Source organism: Fistularia commersonii, chromosome 2 (assembly GCF_037954325.1).
Source record: "Fistularia commersonii isolate RoL2024-O1a breed Wild chromosome 2, RoL_Fcom_v1.0, whole genome shotgun sequence".
NCBI classification, from domain to species: domain Eukaryota; kingdom Metazoa; phylum Chordata; class Actinopteri; order Syngnathiformes; family Fistulariidae; genus Fistularia; species Fistularia commersonii.
Window position 1 is genome coordinate 23,650,985 of NC_141285.1, and position 13,701 is coordinate 23,664,685.

The 13,701-nt window shown below is 47.5% G+C and overlaps 1 long non-coding RNA gene across 1 annotated transcript in view; it reads right to left on the bottom strand.

Annotated features, from left to right (window-relative positions):
- Positions 1-13,701, bottom strand: part of LOC147236772 (uncharacterized) — a 74,817-nt gene that overhangs the window by 44,428 nt on the left and 16,688 nt on the right. The window contains exon 4 of the long non-coding RNA XR_015108806.1: positions 8,667-8,742. This is a non-coding gene — a long non-coding RNA (uncharacterized LOC147236772). The remainder of the gene's footprint in view (positions 1-8,666; positions 8,743-13,701) is intronic.

Genomic DNA, 13,701 nt, shown 5'->3' on the forward strand with positions numbered 1-13,701 from the left:
GTTAGCTTTTTCGGTTTGTGTGTTTTAATGGTTTTCGGCGACGGAGAGCGGAATCATCGCAAACGCAGGAGGCTGGAAGGGCGACATTCCAGACGATGGAAATGAGGGTGTTAGTGGAAGAGTCGGATGAACGTTCTGCAGGAAAAAATTGGGACGTAAGGAAGGGGAGAGGGAGAGAGAAAGTCGACGCTGCTGGGAAAACCGAAATAAGAAAAAAAAAAATAGATAAAACTGGAAAATTCCTGCGGGATGTCTTGAATGTACCTGCTGCTCGGTGCAGCCGCCGCGCCATTTCACCTCTATTTTCCTACGTTCTCGAGCGATAAAAGTCTGAAAGCGGCGACCAGGAGAAAAAGTTGTGAGAAAAATCGGACAGTGGATTTTACAGTTGAACGTCCAGTGACCCGAGTGTGTGTGTGTGTGTGTGTGTGTGTGAAGAAAGTACAGTGAGGCTGCAGAGATATGCGCACCGCATGTGTGTTCTGCTTTGTTTTTCTGAAGTGGCAGTTCATTTCCAGTATTTGCATTTTCCCCTTCCAGCAGCTCTCACACACACACACACACACACATGCATACACACACACCTGTTTTCAAAGAAAAAAAAAAAAGCTTGAATTTTCCTTACAGTTGAACACACACTGCTCCAGTTGCACATCCCACTTTCTTGTATCGCTTTCTATTCATTATACATCGTCATATTGTGTCTTATATTGTCGCCTTTTACCTTTTTCTGTTTTTATCATTTCAATTGTCACAATTTTGTTGTGTTTTTGAAATGCAACAGCAATAAAAGCCTTTTCTATTCTATTCTATTCAAAATGGCCGGGTGTGTTGTTTTGCTGTTAGCGGATGGGCTCGCCGTTGTTTCACACTCCAACCCAGGCTCCCCCTGCATGTGTGTGTGTGTGTGTGTGTGTGTGTAAGAAGGGGAGCTAACAGTTTTAGGGCATTCCTGTCACTTTGCCCGTGTGATTGCCTGTGTGGCTTCCTGCAAACTTTAATGCTTTGACAAGTTTGATATAAAGACTCCGAGGAGGCAAAGATGCAAAAGTCCCTGAGATATTTAACGGACTAATTCCTGCTCTTTTCTTTTTCTTCCCCCCACCTTCCTCTTTGCGTCAGTCAACCCTCTGCGGTGGGAGAATCTGGGAATCCGGGCGATGCAATACAAACACGCTCTTCCCTTTCATCATGAAAGAACAGAAGAAAATTGTGTGCATGCATATGTGTGTGTGTGTGTGTGTGTGTGCAACAGACACTGTGCAGACCTCGCAAACAAACACACCTTAGTGTAAAAACTTTGCTGGAGGCACTTTATTCCTCCAGTTAGACTCATCAAGGGCCTGACAAGTCTCAACTTTGCCCCCCTTCCCGACAGGAAATTAAAAATCCTACGTCGCGGCTCAACCAGGATGTGAAGCGACGGCGCCGCGATCGGCGTCTGGCACCGAAACGCTCGCCCCCCCCGACTTCTGCAGGTGAGGGTCCTTTCTAATCCGCCGCAGGAGCCAAATTTAATAAATCCAGCTCTCCTTACCCCGCCTGGCTGGATTCGCGAGAATCTTTTGTGCCAAAAGTCTTTCCTGGTTTCCCCGAAGAAGGGACGGAAAGACGCGCGCCGTAACTCCTTAACGCTTTAAGGCCGTTTCAAATCCCTCCTCCTGCTCCTGTTCCTCATCGCGGTGCATTTCCAGCCGGCTGGATTTAGACCACTTTCACGTCTCCGGTCTTCGTATCGAGCCGTATTTGAAAGGCGGTAATCCATACCGATCATTGATCCGTGTTTATGCAGCGGTAAGTGTGTGCCGGTGCTATGAAATACTTTATTACTGCTGAAGCCTCACTATTTTGCAACGCAAAGCACTAACCGGAGACCACTGGGATTCAGTGTCTTGCTCAAGGACATTTCTACATGCAGGAGGAGTCGGGAAGCGAACCAACGACCATTAATCCGTCCGTCGTCTGCAATTTACCCTGCAGTCGGGGGTCGAGACTAGAAACCAAAATCCACCCTCTCATTCGGGGCGATTTTCCCCCGATTTCTGGACTGCAGGAGGAACCAGGAGGAAGAACACGCACAAGTCCACGCTGAAAAACACCCTTGTTGGGATCCAACCGGCGTCCTCGGTGCTGTTAGCTTCGATTGCTAACCACTGCGCCACCGTGCCGTACATTTATTTTTTTTTCCTAAGCTGCCTAGTTTTAACCACACACACACACACACACATACACACGCGTAGGTGGCGGTACAAGAGGCCCATAGGCAGACGATAAACGTGAAACAAATCAGGGTTGTGATTAATAAAACCCAGGTGGGACGCTTACAAGTGTATTTGGAAAGGGAGTAAAATGGCGAATTGGAAATGCGCTGAAACAGATTCCCGGCCTGGATTTATCTCTGTTTTCTTTATTGCTGCTCACATCCCATACGCAACATTGAGGGATGCTGCTAATCTAAAAACACTCGCATCTTATCCATCAGCGTAAACACACACACACACACACACACACACACATGCAGAGCGTGTGATCGCGGGGCGAGCGGGGAAACATCGACGGCGAACCCGTCCCGCCCTCCTCCGAGCAGCAAACTAAACCGATGGATTCATTTATTTATTTTAAAAAAAAAAAAAAAAAAAGAAAAGAAAACCAGGGGAGGAATGACGTTGCGCCGCCACACGAGGACCATCTTTCCGTTGGAAACGTGGGCGGATGTTTCGCGGCGTCTCGACGGAAATCTCTTGTGGAATGACAGTCGTCTCGCCGCCCTTTTATCCACATATTTGTTTCATGCCCTGCGCTGCTCCAGTGTCTATATTTTATTTCAACAGCCGGATAACAGCCCGCAAAAACACACTGAAGACGCACATGCAATATTAAAGACTTTTTATTGTTATAGACTTCAGGACGCCGCCCGTTATTTCGCTCCCCCTTTTTTTTTTTTTTTTTCGCTTTAGATTTAAAGGCCGCGTTTACCGGTCGGGTTATTTTTCAGAAAAACACGATTCGCTCGTTTTTTGGGGGTGAAAAGGTAAGCCGGGTTCATATCGTCCTCACACCAGAATAAATCCCCTCTTTTTTTTTTTTTTTTTTTTTTTACGAGCGCTTCTTGAAGGTAAAAAGATAATTGTGGGGAAGTCAGGAAGCGATTGTCACTGAACAGATTTCTATAAATGACTTTTATTTGCTGTTTATACGAACATTCTCGACATCCATGTGAGAACGGTGCAGGTGGAGAAAAGAGGATCGGCCAGGAGGAAGGGGAAAGCGGAGACGTGGTGTCTGGGTTGGAGACACTGGGGAGAAGCTGGAAGAAGATGTGGAGGTTCTTCCTCCTGAGAGAATCGGGAATTAGCCCGTCAGAAGGACAGCAAATGGTAGATGTTCTGGAGATAAAAAAAACAAACTGAGATGGTTTGGACGTGGACAGAGGAGAAGATCTGGATGGGAGGATGCGATGGGTTGGAGGAGGAAGACCAGAGAAGAGGTTTCGTGGATGCAGGGAAGGTGGAGGAGAGGATTAGATGGAGGAAGGTGATTGGATGTGGAGACCCAAAGGAGAAGAAGAAGAAGAATAAAAGAAAAAAGAATGAATAAAACTGTGTGTTTCCAGATGTAAAGCTAATGAATCATTATCAGATGGCTGTCTGTGTGTGTGTGTGTGTGTTTGTGTCCAGTCAGCATGCATAGATCTCACACACACACTTGTAAAAGGTCTTTGAGTACTATGAAAAGCGCTATACAGATCCTATGTATTATCATTATTATTATAAAAACAAAAATAACACAAACACACTGGTGGTGTATATATCCATTCAGCCTGCACAGATCACTCACACACACACACACACACACACACACACACACACACACACACACACACACTTGTAAAGCGTCTTTGAATACCATGATAAGCGCTATACAAACCCTATGTATTATCATTACTATTATTATTATTATTATTATTATTATAAAAAAAATAACACAAACACACTGGTGGTGTATATGTCCATTCAGCTTGCACAGATCACACACGCACACACACACACACACACACACACACACACACAGCGCGCGCGCACGCGCGCGCGCGCGCACACTTTGTCTTTCCACTTCCAATCATTTATACACCTCTTCTCCACTCCAACACACAACTTTGCATGTTTCCAAATGAAACAAAAAATAAAGAGGTCAATAAAGGTGACCCAGGCGCTGACATGCGTTCATATCCTGCACGCTAATTGCGAATCGGGTCGAATCGGACGGGTTTTTTCACGTCGGCTCGCTCGCTCCTTCCTCCCCCCCCCCCCCCCCCCCCCCCCCCCCCCTCCCTCCGCGGCCCTGATGTGTTTTCCATGTTAACACTTTGCAGTGCCTCAGGTACATGGCGAGGCTCGGCGCCGTACGCCGCCCCGCCCGGCCCATTTCCAGTGTTTTTATGAGAAAACATCCTTTTTATTTTTCAATTAAACTTTCATTCTTTTGTGTTTTTCATTTTTTAACTCGGAGAGTTTCTAAACCACAACCGCCGCCCCCCCCCCCCCCCCCCCTCCTCCTCCGTACGCCCTTCCCTTTGTTTCGCTCCTGAACCCGAGATGAAGCGGAAACATGAAATTAAGGACGGAGAGGATTAAAGTATGTCAGACGTTCTGTGAAAAGCAACCACATCGCCGGCAAGTCTGCAAGAAACATTTCGGCGAAAATGAGAAAGAATTGAGAGCGTGTGATATTTCCAGAACGGGAGAACGGACGGGGAAGCCGCTCAGAAGTCTCCTGGGGGGGTTCGGACCCCCTCGGTTCTCATCACCGGGGTGAACGCTGATTTGAATCCTTTGACTGATGAGGAGAGCGGCAGGGCTTTGAAGCGGCGGCCGCCTCCTCCACGCAGGCCGGCCAAAGCCATGCCACATCGCATTTGACACCCCAAAGCCTGAGGAATTGATCCCCCCCACATTGATCGGCCCGGGGTTTGAACACAGCGCGGAGGGAAGGGTCACGAGCCAGATCTTTGGCTCAATCGCTTCTTTTGTCGCAGGGATCGATGGTCTCCCGCCGTGAGGGGTCGGCACGGGGGTCTCGTCTTACCGGCATGTACATAGACGGCTTTCTGATTTACAGCCATTGCGCTAGCATTAGCGGTAGCGTTAGCGTTAGCTAAGTATTTGTAGCAGTCGCAGTAGCAACGGTGGCAGTAGATGTTAGCAATTCTGCAAACGACTTTGTTTATGCCGGTAAAAATGTGCACCATTTACCTGTGTGTGTGTGTGTGTGTGTGTGTGTGTGTGTGTGTGTGTGTGAGTCTTTTGAGCTAAGCATGACGGGAAGAGGCGCGAGACAACGGCTGCTGATTTTCCCCGTGACAAGGTGAGACTATTAGCGCGCGCGCACACACACACACACGCTGTGATATTTTCCCCCCAGGCTGAGTGTCTAAGCTCGGCTACAAGTTCACACACGTGTGCACACACACACACGCACACTGCTTACCATTAAACATCATGAAACAGGGCCATGCACACAGTTTGTCTTTCAAAAACAAAGGTACAGCTCGGCTTTTCCGTGTAGCAGTGTTGCTGAAAATCAAACCCGCTAGCCATGTTGCTATTCGGGTTTGTAAGAAATAAGTAAATATACAAAGATAATTTGATATCTAGAGGATGTTAAACTTCTCGCAGCTGCTTTGGATGTTAGCGATGTTTCATTTTTCCCCACTTGTTGATATTTCGCTCAGGCAATTGGACGAATTACCGCATCCCGTTTTCCGAGATGTGGCTAAGTTAGCTTTGTGATTGAAGCCCAAATTAGCAGCGAGAAAGGTGAGCGTTTGACACCCGCGTGGACGCCGCTGTCCGTGAAGTGGCGTTTAAAGACAGCGCGACGCGCCAAACAGCGCTAGCTAGCGCAGAGAAAATCGTGGCGCACGTGTCGCGGACTCGTCAGTGAAGAGAAGTTGTTGTGGGTGAGATCCGATGACGGAGAGCGTCGTCCGCGAGGCGGCGGCCGACATTTAAGGGGATTCGGTGCGGCGGACGGCGGGAATGTGGACGCACGAGGTGTCGGGAGAGGCGTTCAAAGACGGTCGACGGTTTTCGAAAGAGGAGCGGCTTCACTCCCTCCGTAAATGGAGTTTAGACATAAAGTTACGTTTAGCATAGCATTGTAGCATGAAGGGTGGAGCCGGTGGGTTTAAGCTAAAGCAACACGTGAAATCATCCCATCTTCAGGGTAAATACACTTCATAAAACCAGTTCACTTCTTTACATTCTCTTTCATTATGGATTATTGTCTTTTATACATTATTTGTTATTTATGAAGTACATTTTCTAACAAAACCAGGGGTCGGAACTGATTCATAGCGTTTCAATTCATTTTAATGGGGAAATGTAATGCGACCACAGTAAAGTTATTACTGTACAATCTGGTAATCTTTTGTTTTCATACATCAGCCGGCCATCAAACGCTTTCTCCTCAGGATCCGTCTGCACTTGGAGATCCCAGCCTTCCCCTCCTTCTCAAACCTGATTTCTGGAAATTCAACGCAAAGAACTGAGCCATCGGGCTCGGCCGACTCCCCTCTCCGTCTCCCTCTCAGCTGACTAGATTTCAAAATGTTTCCGCAAGCGGGGGAGACAAAATGAAGGCGAGACGAACGGACGGACGGACGAACGGACGGACAACGCCGAGCGGGGGGTTCTGATGCGAAAGCAGAGAAGAAAAGGCATCGGGAATGGAAGCCAGAGCCGAAGGCCAAAGGAGGCCACGCACACGGCGCCACTGAAGGGCCCAGGACAAGTGTTGCCATGTCCCGCTGAAACCACCGGGGCCGCTGGGTAATGAATAAATAAACATCCCCTCCAACCATCTACCCTCTTCCTCTTCCTGCTCTCCACACTTGGCAGCCAACATTCACACACACACATATAGACACACACGCACAAACAATACACTCAAATGCATACAAGCGTGATTGCCACCGGCCTGACAGACCAATCACACACACAGATGAAGGTTTTGTGCTGCCACGATTGTGTGTGTGAGTGTGTGTGTGTCTATGTGTGTGTGTGTGTGTGTGTCTACAGGTGTGTGAGGATGCTGTCACGTGTCATTTTATCGCTGCGTTTCTTACTAAATGTTCATACAAAAGGCTTTCCTCTGCTGATATTTACAGACTCAAAGGCTGCACGGGTGATAGTGTCCAGTGAACACACACACACACACACACACACACACACACACACTCCTGGCGGCTGAGAAATCACCCCCCGCAGACACGCCGCCGCCATGTCAGAGGCGAGAAAGCCGCGAGACTCTGAGCCGACGCTGCCCCGACACTCGCAGAGAATATTCTCAATTATTCAGCCCGGCGGATCGAGACGCCGAAGAAACCTTTAACGTGTGAGTTGTTGTGACATCTCCAAACGACCCTCAACGCCGCCACATCAAATATAGATATTTTGTTTTGTTTCCAACGGGATTAATTTGTCGTTCAGCGAGTCGCTGCCGAAGATGAGGGCTGAGATACCGGTTGACGGCGGGAGAGAGAGAAAGAGGGAGAGAGAGGAGAAAAAGCAGAGGTTGGAAGAGACGTGTCCTTCGAGGAGACAGGAGGCATGGCGGCCTGGTGATAAACCCGCACACACACACACACACACACACACACACACACAACTTAAAATCGTATTAATCAGAGGCGGACACGTCGTAAATTACCATTAATCTCAGCTGTATTTCGTCAAACCGAAATCAATCAGTCGCTGATTCAAATATCCTAACTTGAACAATACGGCTTCTTTTTCATCCAAATCAAAGATTGTGTTTGTTTTTCAGCCGAAATCCGTGAAGAACGGAGGAATGTGGGGCGGGTGCGCCATGTTTATTTGGAGGGTTGGGGAAGTGTTTGACCGTATTGGTTATTGGCCGTGCCGATTGATTACCGATCATCGTCCCGACGTTTGAGGATAGAAGCGTAAATACGCTAACCGGCGCTTTATGACCCCGTCCGCCTCGGAGCAGCGGCATGAAACTGATACTGCCCTCACGAATACTCAGAGGAAGAGGATTAGATCTTGACATTTTGATTGATCGGTTCATCCCTGATCAAATGCAAAGCCGGGCCGCAGCGGCAGCCAGCGAGCTCCTCGGCGGGGCCGCAGACCTCTCATTCCTCTATCAGCCGCGGCTTTCGCACGTGATAAATCCCACCGAGTCCCTTTTTCCCTCTCCGAAAAAACCCGCCGACGCCTCTTCGCGTCCGGATCCAGAACGGCGCCCGGGTTTGACCGGCCAGACTTCCTGCTCGACGGCGTTTCGCTCTCTCGTGACTTTGCCGAAGACACGATGGATTCATCCGCTGGTCGGCCTTTCGGGGGGGTTTATAGAAGGAGCCGGTCAAAACGTACCGATTTCATGAACCGAGTTAATCCTCCCGTAACAACCACGATAAAGCTGCCTTTCCTAAACGCGATAAATCAACATTACTGCCCTGTTAAAACCAGGGTCAGAAAGTTGGGTCGCCGCAATATCGCTCCGGAGGCTCGCGGAAAACACCAAATATTACGGGGCGAAAACGTGTCAGTGATGAAAGTGAAATCCGACCCGCCGAAGAATTTGATTAGTTTTTCCGCGCCAGGATGAAACGGCTCCCCCCCCCCGTGTGTGTGATTTACCAGCGCCGGAGGTCCAGGACGCGAGCGGGCGTCGTCGTCGTCGAGGTGGTGGTGTTGGTGGGGGGTTTAACACAACCTGGAGCAAAAACAATCCACTAAAACAACGGAATAAGATTACATTCAATACCGTTTTCTGTTTCCCCGACACACACACACACACACGGGGAACACACACTCTCCTTGCACACAAACCCATTTATTGCTCTCCATCAGACAGAAGATTACACGGCAACCTTGACCCGTCTGCCCATCGTAAATTACCGCACAGCCTCTGCTGGCATCTCATTTTAGTGTATCATCAGCTCGCGCTCTCATCTGCCATTATACTACATCAGTGACTTGGTGAATTACAGCCAAATACCCGGCGCGTTGTGTGTTTTACACAGTGTTTGCAGTGTGTGTGAAAGCTCCCGTCGTCCTTGGCGGCGGCGGGAAAGTGAGTCAAGTTGGGATTTTTTTTTTTTTTTCCCCCCATTTCCCGGACGTTTTACTGCAGATGCTGGAACAGGGCTGGGTTTTGTTTGACCACCAGATAGGTTGGTGCTTTATTCATCCCCAAGGGGAAATTCACAGCTCCAGCAGAATCTGCAAACATCAGGAAAATAAACAGGATGGATTGGAGAGGATTGCAATGAATACTAGAAAACAACACAGTTAAACACACACACACACACACACACACGAAGACGTGTTCTATGGTGTGCGGTGTGCACTGTGTAACGTAAGCAGCGTGTGGTGTAAAGTTTAGTGTGTAGTGTAAAGTATGTGTTGTGGAGTGTGGAGTGTAAAGTGTGTGTTATGTAAAGTTTGCAGTGTAAAGTGTGTACGGTGCAGATTGTGTAGTGTAAAATGCGTACAGTGCAGAGTGTGTAGTGTGCAGTGTAGGTTACAGTGTGTAGTGTAAAGTGTGTACGGTGCAGATTGTGTAGTGTAAAGTGTGTATGGTGCAGGATGTGCACTGTGTAGTGTAAAGTGCGTGGTGCACAGTGTGAAGTGTGTATGGTGCAGGGTGTGTAGTGTGTAGTTTAAAGTGTGTACGGTGCAGAGTGTGTAGTGAAAAAGTGTGTACGGTGCAGAGTGTGTAGTGTAAAGTGTGTACGGTGCAGAGTGTGTAGTGCACGGGGCAGGATGGGCAGTGTGTGGTGTAAAGTGTATATGGTGCACAGTGTGTAGTGTAAAGTGTGCAGGGTGTGTAGTGTAAAGTGTGTATTGTGCAGTGTGTAGTGTATGGTGCAGAGTGTGTAGTGTAAAGTACACGCTGCACAGTGTGTAGTGTAAAGTGTGTGTTGTGCAGTGTGTAGTGTACGGTGCAGGGTGTGTAGTGTAAAGTGTGTATTGTGCAGTGTGTAGTGTATGGTGCAGAGTGTGTAGTGTAAAGTACACGCTGCACAGTGTGTAGTGTAAAGTGTGTGTTGTGCAGTGTGTAGTGTACGGTGCAGGGTTTGTAGTGTGTAGTGTAAAGTGTGTGTTGTGCAGTGTGTTGTGTACGGTGCAGGGTGTGCAGTGTGTAGTGTAAAGTGTGTGTTGTGCAGTGTGTGGTGTAATTATCAGCTTATAACCTGTGTTTCCCCCCCGTTCTCAGTCTTCCTTCCATGTGTGATTGACAGGTGACTCTTCCGGGTTAAACCCCGCCTTTTCCGTCACGGCAGCTCTGATTGGCTGCCGCCGCTCAGCCTGACCAACCACTTTGACGTCTTTCCGTCCTCACTGACGAACCCCGATCTGAAAGTGCACTTCCACTTTGTTTAGATCTTTTTCTGTTTTTCTTTTTTTTTTAAACAAAGATTTCTTTCATTACAACCGCTGGAAATTAAAAAAAAAAAAAAAAAAACAACAACGTCATATCTGCATGGCTCCCTACACAACTGAACAATGGCGTCCACAATTTCCGGGCCTTCTGGTTTCAAATCACCGCCGCCGTTGCAGAGAATCAATGTGTGTGTGTGTGTGTGTGTGTGTGTGCGGAGTGTAACGATTTAATCCGAAGATACATCCTCATCCCAAAGCAGCTTTGAGCGAACAATTAAAACCATTTGGATTTCGTCGCTGGAATCTGGGCGGCCATCCTTCCTCTTCCACACCGGGTCAAACGCAAAGCGGCAAATCCCGTCGGAATCAGCGACCGTTTTCTCGCTAGCGACCGCGTGCGGTTGTGATGACGGCTGCACGCCGAACGCGCCGAAGGTCAGAGACGCGCCAAAGCAGCCGGCGGTTCACCTCCACCTCGGGATCAGGTGTCTCTCCGTCCTACACTTCACTTTAAGCAAATGCTAATGAGTGTATGACTGTTTGTGTGTGTGTGTGTGTGTGTGTGTGTGTGTGTGTGTGTGGGTTCGCTCCTCTCCATGCTGCTCTGCTCCCACAGTGCCCCTGGGACCCATCTGCCTCCCTGTTATTAATTCATCAGGCTTAACCATGCAGCACTTTATGACTCTGTTTGGACTGACGAACTATCACACACCCTCTCCCGCTCCCTCTCAGAGAACAGAGTATTGAAAAACAATATCTGTCAGAGGATGCTGAAGCTCCGGGCCGGGCCGTTTGTCAGAATCCGTCCAATACCGTCTCCCCGTGACATGGCGCCGTGAATTCTCCCTCAATAAAGAAAGAACCTGTCGGAACCCGTCGCTTTTTTTTTTTTTTAAAAGTCCACAAAAAAAGTCTACCAGGCGAAATCTGCTACCAATCTTTAGGAAACGGAGCGGAAAGAAAGAAGCGGTTACCGGCGATTTCGAACAAAAATTGATACGTGACCTAAAAGATGTCGTCGGAGACCGAAGCCAAGCCGCTCGTCTTACTGGACACACACACTCCGTTCCCGTGCTTCGCAAGACACGGTGAGATATTTATGTAAAGTTTTGAATCCTTTCCTCTCTGAGCGTCGGGGTATTAATGTTTTTTCCACACCGGCCCGACCCGCGTTCCAAGACGGATGCGTCCGGCCGCCCGTCTCGCGATCGATCGACGTTTCTTATCTCGCCGATTCTTCTCGGTTTATCCCCGAACTCTGCGTCCAAAATGTTCCTCCGAGCCGCCAGGTGATCCCTCGCGCTCTCTCCCGAGTGGCTAAACCCCTCAAAAATTATTAGACTGAACAAACACAGACAAAACCAAATATCTTGTTACGCTTTCGGAGCCCCTCGCCGGGGCCAAAAATAATTTCTCAGAGGGCCGGCGATCCAGCTCCCCGCCAGCTCCCTCCAAACTTCGACCGTAATTCCCATAACGGAAACTACTTTGAGAGAAAACACGGCCGATTTGTGGCCGTGTTGAAAATAAACCCCCTTTGAAAAAAAAAAAAAAAAAAGGGAGGGGAATCAAAAACTTTGCAGCGAGAGATAATCGAAGGAATCAGTCAGCGCCCTTCACGTGAATACGTCTTGATTGCCGTGTCTAAGCCCGTTCCCCTCCAAGACACGGGGACCAGATCGGAGATTGCGCGACATCAAAAGAGTTTATCTGGCTGGTATTATGTGGCTGTAAATAGCGGCAGCCGCCGAGACAAGGGGCCGAGAGAGAGGAAGAAGAAGAAGGAGAAAAAAAGTCATCTCTGCACCAGAGCTGATGTCCACTAACTGCTGGTTTGTCACCTTCAAAGAAATAAGCAAAGAGTCCTTTGCGCAAAAAAATAAAAATTACAAAAAAATGACCAGGAATGCTGGATATTTAATGCAAATCGACCGAAAACCGGACGGGATTTGCGCGAAACGACACGAAAAGGTCCCGAAAGTCAGCAGGAAACTTAAGGATAATGAAATAAAAGGATTGTTCCACTCGAATGAGCTATTAAATAACAAGCTGAACGGACCAAATATAAGACTAATTTAAAAGTGTAATTAAAGCAGCCATCATTCTTGTTTAATACACACACACACACACACATACACACACACACACACACAATGTACCTCGGAATCTGCCGGATATCTTAAAATCATCAAGGAATGGCCTTAAAAATACAAAAGAAAATTAGCTGAAACATCTTCTCATTTCCAGGCCCTTCTTTCATGACCTTCAATCTGCACAAAGTAGATTTGAAAAAAGTTATAATAAATGAAAAAAAAAAATATATATATATATATTTTTTTTATAAATATATAAATATATATTTATATTTTTTTTTATTTCATATATATATATATATATATATATGAAATAAATCAAGCAATTAAAAAAAAATGACCTGAAAAACATGAGTGTCTGTGTGTGCACTTAAAAAAAAAAAAAAAAGTTTTAAAAAATGAAATGATGTCCGACATGCAGATAGAAGATGTTCCAACATTTAGCAAGATTTAAAAGTTTTACAATCAAAGTCAAGTCTTCCCTGCAGTGTGAAACGCTTCTATTTGGCGACTCGTCTGCTTTCCCCGAACCCCGGCGTGGGATTGCATCCGGTGATCCGCTTTGGCGTTCCTTCTAAAAATGCGCTGAAACGCAGAGAAGCGGTCAAACGAAATAAACGCAGAGGCCGGTCGGTCTGTTTCGTCCACGCTGGAGGTCAACGTTTCCCGCTGGAGGACGCCGGCTCGGCCGGGCTGGGCGGCCCGGCGTGCTCACCTCTGGGGTTATACTGCCCCCCGGCGGACGGAGGGGGAACTCGCCGAGAGCGGACGACACCAGAAGACGTGCAGGGGTGTAAAATTTTTGTTTTGCAGAAGTGACCTGGTTAAATTTCCCTCTTTCAAATAAGTGCGCATTTGTGCATCGTCTTTCTTATCCTCGTCGGTCCCAGGATGTGAGCCCGCCGTACATCCTGCCTATTTTTGTTGATTTATTTTATACGTTGCTATTGTCACTTTATTTCTATCGTCCTTTAGTTCTGGTTGTTTATTTTTCACCCTCATTGTTCCTTTATGTCGTCCGTTTTTATCCCTGCTGACTGTCTATCTTCTGTCTCTATTGATATTTACATTCGTATTTATTTTACCTTTTTTTCGTTTGTTTTTTTGACATTTTAAATGTTACGCTTCTGTGACAAAGGAAGTTCCCCTATGGGGATCATTAAGTTTATCTTATCAAACAAATAAAAACACAT